Here is a 22,847-nt window from a genome sequence, read left to right as displayed (position 1 = left end):
AACTATTTTAAGTCAATTCAGGTTTAAAAACCAAACAAATTATATCTCAGGTTGATAGAGATGATGATTTTCATCTTTTATCTTTTCATGACTATTTAAAGGAAGACAGACCCATTTTCTTATATAAGAATTATCCTCCTATTCATACTTCTTATTCCATATCTCTGGACCTGTATCTAAATTATTTTCACCCTTAATTACTTTTTTCAATGTGTAAAATTACTTAAGATGCTTTATTTATCGCTACAGCAACAAAATGAGTGTTTCCCCTTCTCTCATTCTCTGACTAAAAACTATCTCCTTTGTCTGATAATTAACATTTTAGTCTGACTTTTCCTTCACAATATAATTGAAATTTGTTTGCTAAAGCATTAGGGTCTCATTATTGACAAAAGCATGCAATATACTTTCATCCCAATCTGACTAATCTCTCTATGGTATTTGAAATTGAAATCCACTCCTCATTTTCAGCACTATTATCTATAATCTGTGTCTCTTAACAGTCATGATATTTTTCCCTATTTTTCTTCTCTGTATAGTTCTTTCTGATTACACATAATTAGCTTTTTTCTCACTCTAAATTTCAACCATTGGCTTTTTCTTCTTTCCTCTATTTTTCTCTTTTCATCTACTCCAGTTTCAGTTCACACTCTTATTGAAAGAGATACTTCCTAACATCAAGCAGCTGTAAAGCAGCAATTTCTAAATCTGCAACTCAAAGCAAACCTCTCACTTGGACTCAGTCATTGTATTTCTGTCTCCTTAATGGATTATATGAGCATATTTAAATGGTATCTCAAGTTTATAATCCAAAATGAACTAATAACCCTATAACAATTTCTTTGATTAGCCCTCCTTCCATTCTTGTGGTCATGTTAATGAAAGGCACTCACCTAAATTCATAGTTCTCCCTTAATTATTTGTTGTTGTTTTTCAGTCACTCAGTCATGTCCAAATCTTTGTAATTCCATGGACTGAAGCATGCCAGGCTTCTCTGTCCTTCACTATCTCCTGATGTTTGCTCAAACTCATGTCCATTAAATCGATGATGCTATCCAGCCATTTCATCCTCTGTAGTCCCCATTACTTCCTGCCCTCAATCTTTCCCAGAATCAGGGACTTTTCCAATGAGCTGGCCCTTCGCATCAGGTGGCAAAATATTGGAGCTTCAGTAGCAATCCTTCCTGTGAATATTCAGACTTGATTTCCTTTAGGATGGACTGATTTAATCTCCCTGCAGTCCAAGGGACTCTCAAGAGTCTTTTCCAACACCACAGTTCAAAAGCATCAATTATCTGGTGCTCAGCCTTCTTCATGGTCCAACTCTCACATCCACAAATGACTACTAGAAAAACCATAGTTTGAATATATATACAAGTGATCCCTCTGCTTTTTAATATGCTGTCAAGGATTATCATAGCTTTTCTTTCAAGGAGCAAGTGTCTTTTAATTTCATGGCTGCAGTCACCATCTGCAGTGATTTTGGAGCCCCCCCAAAAATAAAATCTGTCACTTTCCATTGTTTCCCCGTCTATTTGCCATGAAATGATGGGACCAGATGCCATGATCTTCATTTTTTGAATGTTGAGTTTTAAGCCAACTTTTCACTCGCCTCTTTCACCTTCATCAAGAGGCTCTTTAATGCTTTAATGCTCTTTCTGCCATAAGGTTGGTGTCATCTGCATATCTGAGGTTATTGATATTTCTACCCGCAATCTTGATTCTAGTTTGAGCTTCATTCAGCCCAGCATTTTGAATGATGTACTCTGCATATAAAAGCTTCCCTCACAGCTCAGTTGGTAAAGAATCTGCCTGCAATGCAGGAGACCCCGGTTCCATTCCTGGATTGGGAAGATCTCCTAGAGAAGGGTTAGGCTACCCACTCCAGTATTCTTGGGCTTCCCTGGTGGCTCAACTGGTAAAGAATCTGCCTGCAATGGAGGAAACCTGGGTTCAATCCTTGGGTTGGGAAGATCCCCTGGAAAAGGGAAAGGCTACCCACTCTGGTATTCTGGCCTAGAGAATTCCATGGATTGTATTGTCCATGGGGTCACAAAAAGTTGGACACGACTGACTGACTTTTCCCTTTCACTCTGCATGTAAGTTAAATAAGCAGGGTGACAATATATAGCCTTAACATACTCCTTTTCAAATTTTGAACCACTGTTGTTCCAGGTCCAGTTCTAACTGTTGCCTCTTGATGCAGATTTCTCAGGAGGCAAGTAAGGTGATCTGCTATCCCCATCTCTTTAAGAATTTTCTACAGTTTGCTGTGATCCACACAGTCAAAGGCTTTAGCACAGTCAATGAAGCAGAAGTAAATGTTTTTCTGGAATTCTCTTGCTATTTCTATGATCCAGTGGATATTAACAATTTGTTCTCTGGTTCCTCTGCCTTTTGTAAATCCAGCTTGTACATCTGGAAGTTCTTGGTTCACACACTGTTGAAGCTTAGCTTGAAGGATTTTGAGCATTACCTGGCTAGCGTGTGAAATAAGACAATTATGCAATAGTTTGAGCATTCTTTGTCATTGCCCTTCTTTGGACTGGAATGAAAACTGACCTTTTCCAGTCCTGTGGCCACTGCTGAGTTTTCCAAATTTGCTGGTATGTTGAGTGTAGTATTTTAACAGAACCATCTTTTAGGATTTGAAATAGCTCAGCTAGAATCCTATCACCTCCACTAGCTTTGTTTGTAGTGATGCTTCATAAAGCCCACTTGATTTCATAGTACAGGATATCTGACTTTAGGTGAGTGATCCCACCAGCATAGTTATCCAGGTCATTAAGACCATTTTTGTACAGTTTCTCTCTATTCTGGCACCGCTTCTTAATATCTTCTTCTTCTGTTAGGTCTATACCATTTCTGTCCTTTACTGTGCCTGTGTTTGCATGAAATGTTCCCTTTGTATCTCTTCATTATTAGAACACAGTTAAAATATATGTTTTTCCCTCCCTTGGTCTTATATGTGTCCATAGGACTGAGCTCCAATAGATGTAATGGGAGAGGAAGTAATATATTCTATTTATATATATGACCAGAGACATCTTTAATATATGCTCTTTTATTCTAATTTTCTTTAAGTTGGAAGGAAACTTGAGATCAGTTTGATTGCTAGAAATTGGAAATTAGGAAAATCTCTCTCAGTTTAAGTATCTGTATGATTGTGTTGGAGAGAACTGCCCCCCAGAATTCCATTTTATGAGTGAGGAATAATCTCCTGGTGTATTATACCATTAGTCATTTGAGGGACTTTATTACATTGAATACCACACACACGAAAAAATAAAGACAGCTAATCCCAGAACTTGAATGTCATTGTAGACCTCTGCGTTTCTCTTGCTTGATCAGTCATGTGCACACATACATCTGTGTATGTATGTATCTACCTATCTGTCATTTATTCTTCCCATTTATCCCTATAATTCCCTCATTTAATTCAGGTATTCATCTTTTCTTAACTGAAAATTGTCAGTGGGCCTTTAACAAATCTTATCCCCCATCTCTGCTTATTCCCCATCTCCACTCAATCCTTTATACAAACTAATTCTTCATAAGTAAATGCTTAATTATTAAACTCACCTACTCAAAATATTCAGTTATTGTCATTACTTTCTATTAGTCTAATACTTATTGAATACTGTAATTTAGGCATTTCTGGTATGCTGCTGCTGCTAAGTCGCTTTAGTCATGTCCGACTCTGTGTGACCCCATAGACAGCAGCCCACCAGGCTCCCCCGTCCCTGGGATTCTCCAGACAAGAACACTGGAGTGGGTTGCCATTTCCTTCTCCAATGCATGAAAGTGAAAAGTGAAGTCGCTCAGGTACAAACAAGTATAATCCCTAATTTTAAGAACTTGTTTAAATGAGAATTAGACATGAAAATAAAAACACTAACTTTTGCCCGTTGTTCATAGGATAAAAGTAAAATTCCTTGGCTTGACATGAGAGGACTTAGTGAATTTCTAGTAGTTATTAAACAGATGTTTTGAGAGCATTTGAGAGAAAAAGCAATGATCATTAGGAGCCAGCATGGGCTCACAAAGAATAACTTCTTTTTTGATAGAGTTGCTAGACTGGCAAATTAGGTGAATTTTATAGACAAACTTTGTTAATTTCAGCAAAGCTACATTTGTCTTCAGGAAAGTTCTTCACTGATATCCTTGGAAGAAGATAGGAAAATATTAGTTGGAAGGCAAAGTATTAGAATATTAATTGATGGATACATGATAATAAAATCCCCTTCTATATTTGATACTAAGTTATTCCCAAAGAGACTGAATATGGGAATAATGTAATCAGAAGTATTCACTATTAATATTAAACTAGGACTACTCTGAAGAATAGATTTGATTGTAGAGAAACTGGAGACAATTGGCCCAGTTGTCGCTGTGCCATCCAAAATGGTAGACAAGAGTTACATGTGACTATCGAACACTTGAAATGTGGCTGGCATCACTGAGGAACTACATTTCAAATCTCATTGAATTAAATTAATTCAAAGTCAAACATTGAAATATGATTAGTGGCCAGCATATTGGACAATAAAAATCTAGCAGCTTTCCATCATCAAGGACATTTCTACTGGATATTCTAGGTTTGACAGACATAAGGTAAAAATGAACAACAATGATGCATTTGTGATAGAAAAGGAACTAATTCAAATCCAGAAATTATTTAAAAGAACAGCTGAAAATGGAAGCATTAAGGTTTGAGTGAATTAAGAAGCCCCTCCACCTACAAGGCTAGACAAATGCTTTAAGAGAAAAATCTTAGAATGCACACTTTTAAACTACTTAGAAAAAGGTGAAATAAATGAAAAAAATTTTTTCATGTATGCAATTGCACAGGTAAATTTAGACCTGTGATGGTAAAATTATTTGGTCAGTGCTTATCGCATTTGGGCTTCAATAGAGGCACTTAGCATATTGTTTTATTTAATCCTCATTTGAAATCCTAAAATATAGTATTTATTCAATGTGTAATATCATTATCATCAAATTTTACATATGCAGAAGCAAAGACTTACAAAAAGTAAATATTATATCTATAAGATTACACAGTTAAATCCCTGACCTGGCAGGTATTTCAACCCTCATCTCTCCAAAACCAGTATCCTAAATTTTAATCACCAGATACCACAGCCTCTAAGAGTCTTGTCACATTCTTCCTCTATTAAAGGCTAGTGTGAGAGGTAGTTGACATTTTATGATAGCAATGCCATGATCAATTAAAACAGCCATTTTGAAATCTATAATAAATCTAATATTCTTATTCTTTTCTGAACACATGTTCCAGCACTTACTTGTATTTTGTATAATAATGGTTCAACATGAATTTATTTCAGCAGCAAAATCAACTTCTATAATTAATACAAACTATAAATTAAAATATATAGCATTAATATTATAGTAATAACTCTAAAATAAATGATTGTATTTTAAGTCACATTGTAACAACTTATTGCTTGTAAGTAAAATCTGAGAACTACAAGTGTGTGCATCAATAACTATGCTGTCATTGATATACAGTTTGGGTTTTTATTTTTAATTTCCAAACTCATCATGTTTTTAGACCCAAATCAAGAAATTATTCAAACTTATTACTATCTCTATTCTAACCCCAGAGTGTCCCGCACATGTTAATACATAATTTGAGTTTATAATTTATCACACACTTGCCTTCTGAAAAAGAATACGACATTTTGGAATTAAAGCAAAATTAAATGACTGGAACTAAAATGCATTCATATTTCCCTTGGCTCTCAGTAATAAGAAGATGTGACACCTTGAAGGAAATGAATCCACTTCTTGATCTTTGCTTTTCTGCTAGTAAAAGCTCGCTTAGAACATAATCTACAGGATTTGCTCCTCTCAGAAAGTCTGTTTCACATGAATCTCCTTGCTAAATAGGTATTTGTTTGGCAGAAACTTTTGTTACTTGGGGATGAAATGCAGAGTATAAACATCAATTCATGTTCAAAGTAAAGAGGTGAACTAGGCATTTATGTTATTTGAGATAATACTGTTATTTTTCTCCCCTGTTTTTCCTCTCTGATGCTATCCTTAGAAATAGAGTTCACCTTTCTGCATCATAAGTAGAGCAAAAAAACTATGCAGAAGAGAAAAGTGAAAGTCTCTCAGTCATATTGGACTCTTTGTGACCCCATGGACTATTCAGTCCATGGAATTCTCCAGGCCAGAATACTGGAGTGAGTAGCCTATCCCTTCTCCTGTGGATTTTCCCGACCCAGGAATTGAACCGGGGTCTTCTGCATTGCAGGTGGAATCTTCACCAACTGAGCTATCAGGGAAGCCATGCAGAAGAGAAAGCATTGCAAAACTGGTAAAGTTTGCTGGCAAAAAGAAGGGACCAATGATTTTGATACTCTTTCAAGAAAGGGTGCTTGGAACTGGAAGCAGGAATACTAGATGGGCAGGTCCCGAAAGGAAGTAAATTGCTTTAAGAGAGTGGTTCAGAGGATAAAGAATCTGCCTGCAGTGCAGGATGTGGGGATTCATCCCCCAGGTCAGGAAGATCCCCCGGAGGAGGAAAACGGCAACCCACACCAGCATTCTTGCCTGAAAAATCCTATGGGCAGAATAGCCTGGTGGGCTACAGTCAAAGGGTCACAAAGAGTCAGACAGGACTGAGCAGCTAAGCAACCACAAAACAAAAAAATGAGAAAGTGAAAGTGAAGAAGATTGCCTGTGGTTCTCATTCTGGAAACCCAAGTCCTCTGCCTCTAAGGATATAATCAAACAAGGAAGACCGGGCCTAATTTGTCTACCCTTCTTCACCCAACATCATTCAGCTTTGGTACAATTCCAAGATGCTTAGATAAAGAAATATTTCAACTAGTATTACTGTTCACTAGTGAAAATTAAAACTCTGTTTTCCAAACCTGAGAGATAAGCAGGAGTATGTGTCTTGGTAATCCTTATTATGTTTGAGAATTTTCTGAGAGTTGCTGGGGAGGTGAGGGTGGTAAAAATAGAAGAAAGAAATTTGCCTCTGGCATGTCTACTGGCAAGCCCCTATCTGACACTACTAGGGAATAAAATTTTCTTTCTTAGTATGCACGGTCAACAGCTACAGATGCATCTCTGATTATTTATTGCTTACCACATTTGATTAAGAGTCACAGGCTTGTTGTTTATTATTTCTGATTTATGGCCCATGACTGATATCCCCAGGTGATGGCCCCAAGTTCTCATGAGTAAGTTGACCCATATCATGCTCAAGTTTTTCCCCCACAAACTTTTGTTAAATTTTCTCACAATTTAACCTTCTTGCTGGTTCCATTGTTGGTACATTTTGATATATGCATAAGATCAATTTTTCTATCACTTTTGATTGAATGGATGCCATGCAGTCCAATTCCAGTACAGTTATTTGGGAGTTGTCAAAAGGGGTATCAGCTGAAGCTTCAGCAGAAGTCTGCTGCAATCTGACCAGCAAGCAACTACCTCCATCTGGCATTCTAGCCAATAGGCAGTCAACTTCTACTTCTTATATGCATCCGCGGAACTGGGATTCTCAGATAAATGCAATATGCCCAGTACAATTTGAATTTCAGATCTATTTGCTTTACTGTAATGTATGGGATAAATTTATATTTAAAAATTTAGTTGTTTATCTGAAATTCAAATTTAACTGACATGTCTGGTTCACAGAGCAAAGGAGAAAGTAGCCTCAATACAGGTTATATAACTTGCCTTACAATCTTTCAAGGATAGAAATGACATCTTCCAAGATATTCTTTTGGAAAGAAAGTAGGGTAAGGTATAGCTAGAGCCATAAGAACAAAAAGAGACTGTATGGATACTAAGAGAATCATAGGAGTTATAATAAGCTACATCCTTTTGGGTATTTTGTTCTTCCAGAAATTTGACTAGAGTATGCAAGCATGAACCCTACTATATTGGTTCATGTTGGTTCACATCTTATCCGAAAAAAAAATTATGAGTAAATCATAATCCCCTTTATCCATCTATGAATTAGCTATTGCAAATGAAGCCATTTATATAATTTAACACAGAATGCAAGATTCTCCTCTGATTAACTAAGCAAAATAGACTATATTATCTAATCACACTAAACAACATTTTTGTCATCTTAAATCAGTAAAGCAATATTGTGTATCTCAAAATTAATGCTTTTGAATTGTGCTGTTGGAGAAGACTCTTTAGAGTCCCTTGGACTACAAGGAGATCAAACCAGTCAATCCTAAAGGAAATCAGTCCTGACTATTCATTGGAGGACTGATGCTGAAGTTGAAGCTAAAGTACTTTGGCCACCTGATGTGAAGAACTGACTCATTGGAAAAGAGCATATTGAAGGTGAGAGGAGAAGGGGATGACAGAGGATGAGATGGTTGGATGGTATCAATGACTCAATGGACATGAGTTTTAACAAGCTCTGGGAATTGGTGATGAACAGGGAAGCCTGATGTGCTACAGTCCATGGGGTCACAAAGAGTTGGACACGGCTGAGCAACTGAACTGCCGGACTGAAGAACTGACAAGCTGAAGAAGTTTTCATTTAAGTGATGTGACTCAAATGCCAGAGTAGAAGGACATGTGCTCATCTTCTCCTGTGAGAACCCAAAAATTGTAACTAATCACTGAACAATAATTGACAGGATAATGTTGGATCCCACCAACAAAAAGATACCCCATATGCAGGGGCAAAGGACAGGCCCCAACAAGATGGTAGGAGTGACAAAATTGCATTTAGAATCAAACACAATACCCACCAGAAATGCGTGGAGGGCTCAAATAAAGCTGTGTGCCCACCTGGACCCAGGAGGAAGAATCAGTGACCCCACAAGAGACATAGCCAGACTTTCCTGTGAGGGTCCAAGAGTCTCCAGTGGAGGCCTGGATCAACAGTGGCTGCCATGGGGTCAGGGGCACTGAATACAACAGTCCTGGCATAAACACTTTTGAAGGAGGTTGCCATTACCCAGTTATCCAGATCATAGTTTGGCCTCAGACCAATCTACAGGGAGGGAACACAGCACCACCCATCAACAGAAAATTGGATTAAAAATGTACTGAGCATGGCTCTGCCCATCAGAGTAAGACCCAGATTCCCCCACAGCCAGATCCTCCCATCAGGAAGATTCCACAAACCTCTTATCCTTAACCATCAGAGGGCAGATAGAATGGAAACCACAATTACAGAAAACTAACCAAACTGATCACTTGGATCACAGCCTTATTTAATTCAATGAACATATGATCCATGCAGTGCAGGGCCACCCAAGATAGATGGGTCATGGTAGAAAGTTCTTACAAAACACGGTCCACTGGAGAAGGGAATGGCAAACTACTTCAGTATTCTTGCCTTGAGAACACCATTAACAGTATGAAAAGGCCAAAAGATATAACACTGAAAGATGAACTCCCCAGGTTGGTAGATGCCAAATATGCTACTAGAGAAGAGTGGAAAAGTAGCTCCAGAAAGAATGAAGAGGCTGACCCAAAGAGAAAACAGTGCCCAGTTGTGGATGTGACTGATGATGGAAGTAAAATCTGATGCTGTAAAGAATAATATCGCGCAAGAACATGGAATGTTAAGTCCATGAAACAGGGTAAATTGAGGGTGATAAAACAGGAGATGGCAAGAGTGAACATTGATATTTTAGGAATCAGTGAATTAAAATGGACCAGAATGGCAATTTAATTCAGATGACCATTATATCTACTACTGTGGGCAAGAATCCCTTAGAAGAAATGACGTAGCCCTCATAGTGGGCTTCCCTGATGGCCCAGACAATCCAGTGTCTGTCTGCAATGTAGGAGACCTGGGTTCGATCCCTGGGTTGAGAAGATCCCCTGGAGAAGGAAATGGCAGCCCACTCCAGTACTCTTGCCTGGAAAATCCCATGGATGGAGGAGCCTGGTAGGTTGCAGTCCATGGGGTCGCAAAGAGTCGGACACGACTGAGTGACTTCACTTTTCTTTCACTTTTTCATAGTCAACAAAAGTGTCCAAAATGCAGTATCTGGGTGCAATCTCAAAGGCCAGAATGACCTCTGTTCGATTCCAAGGCAAACCATTCAATATCACAGTAATCCAAGTCTATGCCCCGACCGCTAATGCCAAAGAAGCTGAAGGTTGAACTGTTCTAAGAAGACCTACAAGGCTTTCTAGAACTAGCGTCAAAAAAAAAAAAAAAAAGATATCCTTTTCATCATAGAGAACTGGAATGCAAAAGTAGCAAGTCAAGAGATACCTGGAATAACAGGCAAGTTTGCCTGTAGTGTACAAAACGAAGTAGGGCACAGTCTAACAGAGTTTTGCCAAGACAATGCACTGGTAATAGCAAACACCCTCTTCAACACAAGAGAAGAGCCTACACATGGACATCATGAGATGGTCAATACCAAAATCAGATCAATTATATTCTTTGAAGCTTAAGATGGAAAAACTCTATACAGTCAGAAAAACAAGATCAGGAGCTGATTATGACTCAGATCATGAACTTATTGCCAAATTCAGACTTAAATTGAAGAAAGTAGGAAAACCACTACACCACTCAGGTATGATCTAAATCAAATCCCTTACGATTTTACAGTGGAAGTGACAAATAGATTCGAGGCCTTAGATTGGATATAGTGCCTGATAAACTGTGGATGGAAGTTAGTAACTTTGAACAAGAGGTGGTGATCAAAATCATCCTCGAGAAGAAAAAATGCAAAGAGGTTGTCTGAGAAGGCCTTATAAATAGCTGAGAAAAGCAGAGAAGTGATAGACAAAGGAAAAAAGGAAAGATATATCCGTCTGAATGCAGAGTTTCAAAGAATAGCAAGGAGAGATAAGAAAGCCTTCCTCAGTGATTAATTCAAAGAAATAGAGGGAAACAATTGCATGGGAAAGACTAGAGATCTCTTCAAGAAAATTAGAGATACCAAGGGGATATTTCATGCAAAGATGGGCTCGATAAAGGACAGAAATGGTAGGGATCTAACAGAAGCAGAAGATATTAAGAAGAGGTGGCAAGAATATACAGAAGAACTATACAAAAGATATCTTAATGACTGAGATAACCACGATGGTGTGATCACTCACACAGAGTCAGACATCCTGGAGTGTGAACTCAAGTGGGTCTTAGGAAGCATCACTATGAAGAAAGTTAGTGAAGGTGATGAAATTCCAGCTGAGCTATTTCAAATCCTAAATGATGATGCTGTGAAAATGCTGCACTCAATATGTCAGAAAATTTGGAAAACTCAACAGTGGCCACAGGACTGGAAAAGGTCAGTTTTCATTCCAATCCCAAAGAAGGGTGATGTCAAATAATGTTCAAACTACTGCACAAATGCACTCATCTCACATGCTAGAAAAGTAATGCTCAAAATTCTCCAAGATAGTTTTCAATAGTACACGAACTAGGAACTTCCAGATGTTCAAACTGGATTTAGAAAAGGCAGAGGAACCAGAGATCACATTGCCAACATCTGTTGTATCATGGAAAAAGCAAGAGAATTCCACAAAAACATCTACTTTTGCTTCACTGACTACGCAAAAGCCTTTGACTGAGTGGATCACAACAAACTGTGGAAAACTATCTTATAGAGACGGGAATACCAGACCACCTAACCTGCCTCTTCAGAAATCTGTTTGAAGGTCAAGAAACAACAGCTAGAACTGGACTTGGAACAACAGACTGGTTCCAAATTGAGAAAGAGATATGTCAAGGCTATTGTCACCTTGCTTATTTAACTTATATGCAGAGTACATCATATGAAATGCTGAACTGATTGAAGCACAAACTGGAATCAAGATTTCCAGGAGAACTATCAATAACCTCAGATATCAAGATGACAACCACCCTATGGCATAAAGCGAAAAGAAACTGAAGAGCCTCTTGAATAAAGTGAAAGAGGAGAGTGAAAAAGCTGGCTTAAAACTCAATCTTCAAAAAACTAAGGTCATGGAATCTGGTTCTTTCACTTCATGGCAAATAGATGGGGAAACAGCAGAAACAATGGCAGACTTTATTTTCTTGGGCTCCAAAATCACTGAGATGGAGACTGCAGACATGAAATTAAAAGACACTTGTTCCTCAAAAGAAAAGTTATGACCAACCAAGAGAGCATAATAGAAAGCAGAGAAACTTTTACCAACAGAGGTCCATGTATTCAAAGCTATGGTTTTTCCAGTTATCATGTATGGATTTGAGAGTTGGACTGTGAAGAAAGCTGAGTGCCAAAGAACTGATGCTTTTGAACTGTTTCTTTGGAGAGGACGTTTGAGAGTCCCTTGGACTGCAAAGAGATCAAATCAGTCCATCCTAAAGGAAATCAGTCCTGAATATTCATTGGAAGGACTGATGCTGAAGCTGAAGCTCCAGTACTTTGGCCACCTCATGCAAAAACTGATTCATTAGAAAAGATCCTGATGCTGGGAAAGATTGAAGGCAGGAGGAGAAGGGGACAACTGAGGATGCAAAGGTTGGATGACAGCATTGACTTAATGGACATAAATTTGAGCAAGTTCTGAGTTTTGGTGATGGACAGGGAAGCCTGGTGTGCTGCAGCCCATTGGGTCACAACGAGTCTGACACAACTGAATGAGTCAACTGAAGTGAACTACAGGGATCATTGCTTGAATTACATTACGCACTTAATCACTGAACTAGTTTTAACAAGAAGATATACTTCTAGGACTTCCCTGGTGGCACAGTGGAACAGTATCTAACTGCAAATGCAGGAGACGCAGGCTCAGTCTCTGGTCCAGAAGGATTCTAACATGCCTCAGAACATCAGAGCTGGGGTGCCACGATTACTGAGCCTGCTTGCATCAACTATTGAAGCCTATGCTCTCCAGGGCATATACTCCCCAGCAAGACAAGCTACTGCAAGGCGAAAACTTCACACCACAAATCAAGTAGTCCCTGCTCCCTGCAAATAGAGAAAGCCCAGACAGAGCAACAGGACAACCAAAGATATAGCAAAACCAAATAAAATAAAATAAACAAATTGTTGTTGTTGTTTGGTCATTAAATCAGGCCCAAGTCAGCCTGACATGCTGACAGCCTCTCGGACTGCAGCATGCCAAGCTTCCCTGTCTTTCACTGTCTCCCAGAGTTTGCTCAACTTCATGTCCATTGAGTTAGTGATGTCATTCAACCATCTCATCCTCTGTCATCCCCTTCTCCTGCCTTCAGTCTTTCCCAGTATCAGGGTTTTATTCCAAAGAGTCAGCACTTCACATCAGGTGGCAACAATATTGGAGCTTCAGCTTCAGCGTTAGTCTTTCCAGTGAATATTCAGGGCTGATTTCCTTTAGGATTGACTGTTTTGATCTTGCTGTCCAAAAGCCTCTCAAGAGTCTTCTCCAGGGCTACAGTTTGAAAGCATCAATTATTTTGGTGCTCAGCCTTGTATGTGGTTCAATTCTCACATCTGTACATGACTGCTGGAAAAACCACAGCTTTGAATGCAAGGAACTTTGTTGGTAAAGTTCTGATTTTTAGTACTCTGTCTAGCGTTGTCATAGCTTTTCTTCCAAGGAGCAAGCATCTTTTAATTTCATGGCTTCAGTCACCATGCAGTGGTGGGACCAGATGCCATGATCTTAGGTTATCAAATGATGAGTTTTAAGTCAGCTTTTTCACTCTCCTTTTTTACCCTCATCAAGTTCCTCTTCACCTTCTGTCATAAGGATAATGTCATCTACATATCTGAGGTTGTTGATATTTCTCCCAGCAAACTTGATTCCAGCTTATGATTCATCCAGTATGGCATTCCACATAATGTACTCTGCATATAAGTTAAATAAGTAGGGTGACAATATACAGTGTTGTTATACTCCTTACCCAACTTTGACCCAGTCCATTATTCCATGTCTGGTTCTAGTTGCTTCTTGACCTTCATACAGGTTTCTCAGGAGATAGGTAAGGTGGTCTGGTATTCCCATAACTTCAAGAATTTTCCACAATATGCTTTGATCCACAAAATCATAGGCTTTAGCATAGTCTGTGAAGCAGAAGTAGATTTTTCCACCCCTGGAATTCCCTTCCTTTTTCTATGATCCAATGGATGTAGGCAATTTGATCTCTGTTCCCACTGCCTTTTCTAAATCCAGCTTGTACATCTGGGTGTTCTTAGTTCACACACTATTGAAGTCCAGCTAATATGATTTTGAGCATTACCCTGCTAACATGTGAAATGAGCACACTTGTACAGCAGTTTGAACATTTCTTGGCATTGCCCTTCTTTGAGACTGAAATGAAAACTGAACTTTTCCAGTCTGATCATCATTGCTGTGTTTTCCAAATTTGCTGGCATAGTGAGTGCAGCACATTAAGAGCATTATCTTTTAGGATTTCAAATAGCTCAGCTGCATTTCCATCACCTCCACTAACTTTGTACTAATGCTTCCTAAGGCCCAGGATGTATGGGTCTAGGTGAGTGACCACACCATTGTGGTTATCCCGGTGATTAAGATCTTTTTTTTTTTTTTTAATAGTTCTTCTGTGTGTTCTTGATACCTCTTCTTAATCGTGTCTGCCTCTGTTAGGTCCTTGCTGTTTCTGTTCTTTATTGTGCCCATCTTTGAAAGGAATTTTCCTGTAGTATCTTCAATTTTCCTGATGAGATCTCTAGTCTTTCCCATTCTATTGTTTCCCTCTATTTCTTTGCATTATTTTACTTAAAAAGACTTTCTTATCTCTCCTTGCTCTTCTCTGGAACTCTGAGTTCAGTTGGGTATATTTTTCCTTTTCTCCTTTGCCTTTTTTTTTTCTCTTCTTTCCTCTGCTATTTGTAAGGCCTCACCAGACAACCATTTTGCCTTCTAGCATCTATTTTTCTTTGGGATGGTTTTAGTCACCACCTCCTGTACAATGTTATGAATCTCTATTCATATTTTTTCAGGCATTCTGTCTACCAAATCTAATCCCTTGATCCATTCATCATCTCCACTATATAATCATAAGGGATTTGATTTAGATAATACCTGAATGATCTAATAGTTTTCCCTACTTTCTTCAATTTAAGCCTGAATTTTGCAATATAGATGTGATGACCTGAGTCACAGTAAGCTCCAGACCTTGTTTTTTTTCTGACATTATAGAGCTTCTCCGTCTTTGGCTACAAAGACTATAACCAGTCTGATTTTGATATTGATCTTTTGGTGATGTCCATGTGTAGAGTCTTGTATTGTTCAAAGAAGTTATTTGCTAAGACCAGTATGTTCTTGTGACAAAATTCTGTTAGCTTTTGCCCTGCTTCATTTTGTATTATAAGGTCAAACTTACCTGTTATTCCAGGTATATCTTGACTTTCTACTTTTGCATTCCAATTACCTATGATAAAAAGAACATCTTTTTTGATGTTAGTTCTAGAGAGTCTTGAGATCTTCAAGAATTGTTCAGCTTCTTTGACATTAATGGTTTGGACACAGACTTGGATTACTGTGATGTTGAATGGGTTGACTTGGAAATGAACCAAGGTCATTCTATAGTTTTTGAGATTGCACCCAAGTACTGCACTTCAAAGTCTTTCACTGACAATGAGGGCTCCTCCACTTCTTCTAAGGTATTCTTGCCCACAGCATTGGATATAATGGTCTTCTGAATTAAATTTTCTCATTCTCATCCATTTTGTTCCACTGATTCCTAAGATGTTGATGTTCACTCTTGTCATATCCTGCTTGACCATATCCCATTTTCCTTGATTCATGGACTTGACATTCCAGGTCTCCATGTTATATTGTTCTTTACAGCATCAGACTTTATTGTCAACAAAAGATACATCCACAGCTGAGTATCATTTGCACTTTGGTTCTCTTTCCCAAATAGCATATTGGACACCTACCGAACTTGGGGATTCATCTTCTGGTGTTACATATTTTTGCATTTTCATGTTGCTCATGCGGTTCTTGAGGCAAAGATACTGAAATGATTTGCCACTCTCTTCTCCAGTAGAGCAAGTTCTGTCAGAGCACTTCACCATGACCCATCCATCTTGGGTGGTCCTCACAGCATAGCTCATAGTTTCACTGAAGTACACAAGGCTGTGATACATGCGATCATTTTTGTTAGCTTTCTGTGGTTGTGGTTTTTCATTCTAGAGGCTGTGGGATTGTAGTTCTTGCTTCTTCTTTCTGTCCTCTGATGGATGAGCATAAGAAGCTTGTATCAGCTGAAGGATTCTGGGAAAACCTGATCTTGCCCTAGTGGGCAGGGCCGTGCTCAGTAAACCTTTAATCCAATTTTCTGTTGACAGGTGGGTCTCTGCTTTCTCTCTGTTAGCTGTTTGGCCGTAAGAGACCAAGGGGCCCTCCAAAAGAGCTCATGCCAACATGTGCCTCCCAGGACTGCTCCTGCCAGCGCCTTCGTCCCCTCTGCAGGCTGCTGCCAACCCTCACATCCACAGGGCACCCACAAACCCACAGGCAAGTCTGGCTCAGTCACTTGTGGGTCACGTCTCCTTTTCCCTGGGTCCTTGTGCACACAAGGTTTTGTTTGTGCCCTCCAAGTGTCTCTGTTTCATCATCTTGTGGAAGCTCTTTAATCAAATCCCGCTATCCTTCAAAGTCAGGTCTCTGGGGATCCCCAGGCCCTTTGCCAGATCCCTGGGTTGGGAAGTCTGATGTGGGGCCTAGAACATTCACGACAGTGTGAGAGCTTCTTGGGTATTATTGTTCTCCGTTTTGTGAGTTTTCCACCCAGAAAGTATGGGATTTGATTTTAACCTGATTGCACCGATTCTGCCATTTTGTTGAAGCTTCTCCTTCTTCTTGAATGTCTACCAATGCGTCTACATTGGTAAGTGGATTCTTTACTACTAATGCCACCTGGGAAACCCTAAATATATCAATAAATTATATATAAAAAAGAAGATATAAAGTATAAATTAAATATGTTAGCAATTATATATTACATAAATAGATGTTTTTAACCAAAATAGATTTTAGTTTATCACAGTATCCTTTACTCATAAGACAGTATTCTCACGCAGAGTAAACGTTCAAAAGTATTTTGATGGAGAAATGAATCTATTCAGATAATTCAATTTAATCATGCAATTTACTGTAAATTTACAATTCACTGTCAGAACCAAGTTCTATCATCTTGCCTGTGCTTTTCAAAACACTGGCTTAGAAAATTTGTTTTTATTAAGATATATTTTAAATTCCATAGCTTTGTTAATAATTTGCTCTTTCTTCAGGTCTGATTAATCTATGATGGAGGATGGAAAATCTCTCTTAGTTAAGTATCAACATGCTATTCTAAAAATTTGAATTTATTTTATGTTTAAACTTTTTTTTTTCCTATAGGGTTTTATAGCTACCTTCTTCATAAGCTACTGTGAATATGAAATTATTAATTTCATTTCCAGATGAGGAAGAAAATCATTCTGAAAGTAGAAAACATTATTGCTATAATTATGCAGTAAATCAAAATTAAATTATTGCTAAAATTGTTTTAATAGCATAATTTTAGTTTTTATTATTCCTAATTAAAAAGAGGAAAATATTAGTGAAATAAAATTATTTTCTGTATCCAAATTTTCACATTTAATATTGTTCTTGCTAGTATTTGTGTATATATCCATCATAATTCAGTAGCTGAAAAAGATGAAGGAACATTCCCTTTCACACCAACAGAAACTGACTTCTGAATTAAAGCTACTTCATGTAGCTAGTCTCTCCACAATAGGAATTGATGATCTATTATTTCATAGGGTTTGGGACTTTTGACAAGAATATCTGGTAATTAAGAGAATTAAATTGTATGGATGAACAAGATTAGATTGTGTACAAAACCAAAAAGAAAAGAGAAATTCATACTGCTATAGAACAAACGTTTTAACAAAGCTTTAGGAAAAAAAAAAAAAAAAGAATAGACACTAATCAAGCAAAGTATCATTCAAGCATTATATACAATGTAACCAAGAACAGGCCTGAAAAGATGATATTGGAGTAACAGTGAATAATAAAATCCTTCAATGCCAACTCCCATTTTATCAGATTACTAGTTCTTTGATCGGATTATATATGAGAAAAGTACACTAGTAAAGTACTAAATATATTTCAATTATTGAATTTGTCATCAATATATCACCAAAAATGACCAACTGCCAAAATTTTGAGTCACCTACAAAGGAGCTGAATCAGAATGAAACTTTCTAGAAACATAAATCTAGCTAACAAAAGCTGCATTATTGAAAACCAAATATAGTCACAGTAGTTGAGCAGTTTTTATGGGACTGGTTTTGTCAAATGTTTTATTTTCATTTTTTAAATTTAAATTCCCAGAAACCCTCAGGTAGGGTTTCCTTCTCGTTTCCATGTTAGAGGTAAGACAACTTCAGAAAACTAATTGCTAAATCTCACATGATCAGTATGTGGAAGAGCCAGAATTGATATTTCCATAACCATTTGTCTATTATCATCTATATCTATCTACCATTTCATCCATCCATCTAATTAGCTATCTATCTAAGTCCTCTGAATTAAAACTCCTATGCTGTACGTCCTACCTGGTCAATATGTAGTCATAACTTGAATCAGTTCTTATTCAGTTGTTGTTCAGTTGCTAAGTTGTGTCTGACTCTTTGAGACCCCACGGACTGCAGCACACCAGGCTTCCATGTCCTTCACTATCTCCCAGAGCTTGCTCAAACTCATGTCCATTGAGTTAGTGATGCCATCCAACCTTCTTATCCTCTGTCACCCACTTCTCCTCCTGCCCTCAATCTTCCCCAGCATGAGGGTCTTTTCCAATGAGTTGTCTCTTCACATAAGGTGGCCAAAGTATTGGAGCTTCAGCTTCAGCAATAGTCTTTCCAGTGAATATTCAGGAATGATTTCCTTTAGGAATCACTGTTTTGATCTCCTTGCAGTCTGAGGGAATCTCAAGAATTTCAAGAGTCTTCTCCAGCATCACAATTCAAAAGCATCAATTCTTCAGTGCTCAGCTTTCTTTATGGTCCAGCTCTCACATCTGTACACAAATACTGGAAAATCCATAGGTTTGACCATACAGTATTGTTGGCAAAGTGATGTCTTTGCTTTTTGATACTCTGTCTAGGTTTGCCATAGCTTTCCTTCCAAGGGGCAATTGCCTTTTAATTTCATGCCTGCTGTCACCATCTAGAATAAAGTAAATAGAGATACTTAGCCCTGGAAGTTGTTGTGGTACCAAGTGAAAAAACATTTGAAATCTGTAGAAACTGTAAAATCTAATACTATTACAGATATCTTTACTATTAATAAATAAAAAGTTCAGGCACTGGGCTTAATAAAGAGTAAAATGTGGTCCAAATTTCATGATACTTACAGTATAGTTTGACTATTTCATATATAGTTGAAAATAGAGGATGCATCAGCATTTCATAAAGAGTTCAGAAAACAGGGAAATTTTATTTGATGGAGAATAGGCAGGAAGGCAAAAATAAAGCTCAAATAGGTTAGCAAATTAATATGGGATATTTTAGGAAAATAGGCCAGGATTAAACAGAAGTATTCAGGAGAAATATATAACTCAATTTAGCTAAGTTTTGTGCAATATATATATATATTGCACTATATATATATATATATATATAAATTTCTAATCCACCAAAAACTGATCAATATGTTTTCATTTTTATCAATAAAATAAGTAAAAAAATAATAATAGTTTTAATGTGCATGGCTATTTAATGTGATTTTTCACATACTTTATAGGATCAAACTTGTGTAATTAATTTTATGTGATGATATTTGCCCATATTGGTTAGTTATTTATTTCCCAAGTATTTCTTCTTCATTAGTTAGAGAAGTTTTTCATGTTAAGATATTAGTCCTATGGATAGGAGTTGTGGATTTTTTTTTTCAGATTAATATTTATCCTTTGATTGTACTAGTATTGATTTTGTTATGGAATTTAAAAATACATATTGGTTTTAATTTTTTTTTTCTTTTATGAGTTCTAAGTTTTGTGCCATGGTAAGAAAAAGCCTTCTCCACCTGACATATTTTTTTTTAAATATTTTTCCTTGGTATCATCTAGGATTCTTGTGGGTTTTATTTTTATGTTTAAATAGTTAACTTATGTGGAATTTTCCCTGGAGTAATAGTGTGAGACAGGATTCTAATTTCTGTGTTTTCCATGGGTCTACACAATTGTTGAAATGTCATTTATTAGAAAACTGAAACTCCAACTTTATCGTTCATTAAATTTGTATATGTATTTGGATGTATTTATATATTTTCTCTTCTTCTTAAATAATCTGTTAATTTATGCACTGGCATTACAGAATTTTGGAAAGCATAATTTTATAATATGTGTTTAGAATTTCAATATTATTCTTCATTTACAAAAATTTTATGAATAATCTTGCTTACTTATTTCTCCATATGAACTTTAGACTCAGGTTTTGAAGTTCAAATTACCTTAATTTTATTTTGGATTTCTTTAAAGTTGTTGATTAACTTAGGGGAAATTTTCAGCTTTATTTTATTGAGCTTCTTGCTTTTAAAATAGCAAATAGTGTAACTAAGATCTCTTCTCTTGACATTTTCTCCCTCAACAGCCCCGTCCAAATCAGGACATAGCATAATAAATTTGACAGTCTAGCCTGATGGCAGAGGCCCTGAAGTTTAGCCTAATGAAAAGTCACCTAAGTGAAACTGGCAGTCTGCTGGCGGCTCAGCATGGGACAGAGAGCAACCCGCAGCAGAGGCTGGATTCCCCCAGGTCCCTGAGCAAGATGGACAGGAGGGATGGTGGCTGGGGTCCACAGCCCGTGAGAACTGAGAGGAGCTAAGGTAGCTGAGGGAAAACATCACCACCCCCCGGAAACCTTGCCTACACCCAGAGGGAAAGACTGAACTGAAAACCCAGCAGCGCCCCTGAGTCCGGCAGGGAAGCAGTATGAAGCCGACCCCTAGGACAACACTGAGTTTTCCTTAGAGTTTTCTCACAATGTGAGTTAAATGTGCAGCCCATCATCCCAGCCCAACTGGGTTATTAATTTTCTATCTTTCCTTGTAGAATAAGGGTTTCAGGAAAGTGGAAATTTTTCTACTTTAATTACCTTTTATATCTCTAGCATTTAGGACACCTCTTAGCAGCTTTAAGGCACTCCAAAAATCTTTTAAAAAGAAAGCTCCACAAATACGTATTGAATAAATGAGTGAATAATAGAGCCATGAATAAATGGAGTGATATTCTGCCAAAGACACCTCTGATCACTACATTCCACTAGTGTATTAGTGAGATGGGTCATCAGGAAATAGGAAAGCCCCAAAGGTCAGAAGCCCGAGAAGAGGGATGTGTCAAAGTTAAAGACAAATGCAATTATGGTGAAGCCAAAATGATTACTTAAGTGATTTTTGAAATCTCAGTTTGTCTGTATGGCCTTGACTATGTTATTTGCCTGATTTTATTTGGAATTTTATGGTCATTTGAGACCTTAATCTTTCACTTTTCTTCCAAAAAGCAAATGGGAATAGGCATTGACTTTGCTTGTTATCCCTGAAAAAAAAACGTAACTCAGACGAAACTTTGCTTTCAGTGGCTAATGCAGTTTCTTATTCATGTGTTCATTATGAGTGAACTTGACCATTGCAATAGTTTCCATAATCGCTTCCCTACCGTTAGAACAATTTTTGATGATATCACCCTCATGCTTCACTTGCTTAATTAGACCCCAGTGCATCAATGAGTCATTTTAACTTTCTCCTGTGAAGGCTCTTCATGCCAAGGGCTAACCCCTGTCTCTAAGTTTTATGTTCTTCTTCTTAGCCAGGGCAGTAAGATATTTTAGTGCAATTGCTTTCTAGGCAATTCAAATAACTTTTTATTAGTAACAAAATAAATCTTCCCTCATTTCTTTGATGCTATTTGAGTACAAAGAAATTTGATATTTTTGTAATACCTACTATGTGTGAGATTGCTATGGATGTCACATTTCATTTAAAATGAATATCTTCCATATAGTAACTGAGTAGTAGCTCACTGTAAAAATTTGGAGAATATAAAAGTTTATAAAATAGAAAATAAAGTTAACTGGTCTTTCCTACCAGCCTAGAAGTAACCATTCTTAATGGTGTATATACAATTTAACAGGATTTTCCTATAGATATACTAAATATATGCATATGATTGTGCTGATCATACAGTTATCTACTTATTCAGCTTTGGACATTTTCTCATTTTATTAAAATATTTCAATTTTTAAAAACACTTTGTATAGTGACTCTAAGTTCTTTCCCTAAATTTTTTAATTCATATTGGAGTATAACTGATTAACAGTGTTGTCTCAGTTCCCAGTATATAGCAGTTACTCAGTTATATATATACATGCAGCTGCTGCTGCTGCTGCTGCTAAGTCGCTTCAGTCGTGTCCGACTCTGTGCAACCCCATAGATGGCAGCCCACCAGGCTCCCCTGTCCCTGGGATTTTCCAGGCAAGAATACTGGAGTGGGTTGCCATTTCCTTCTCCAATGCAGTTGGAAGTGAAAAGTGAAAAGTGAAGTCGCTCAGTCATGTCCGACTCCTAGCGATCCCATGAACACCAGCCTACCAGGCTCCTCCGTCCATGGGATTTTCCAGGCAAGAGTACTGGAGTGGGGTGCCATTGCCTTCTCCAATACATGCAGCTATTGTTTTTCAAATTCTATTGTAAACTGTTTATGCCATTTCCAATGAGCAATTGAAATCACAACCGATGAAATTAAAAGCAAGAGCTGAAACAAGGAAAAAATAACTTCAGAGATACAAACTAACATGGGTAATCTCATGATTGGGTACCCCTATTTTCATCGTCAGTTTAATTTAGAAACTGATTTTTAAAAGTATGATTTCTGATGCTTAAGTAAATTATGTAACAGCTTC

Source organism: Bos grunniens, chromosome 12 (genome assembly GCF_055505025.1).
Source record: "Bos grunniens cultivar Pamir isolate PY7600 chromosome 12, Bosgru_T2T1.0, whole genome shotgun sequence".
NCBI classification, from domain to species: domain Eukaryota; kingdom Metazoa; phylum Chordata; class Mammalia; order Artiodactyla; family Bovidae; genus Bos; species Bos grunniens.
The sequence above is the reverse complement of the archived record's forward strand: the minus strand, read 5'-3'. Positions refer to the sequence as shown.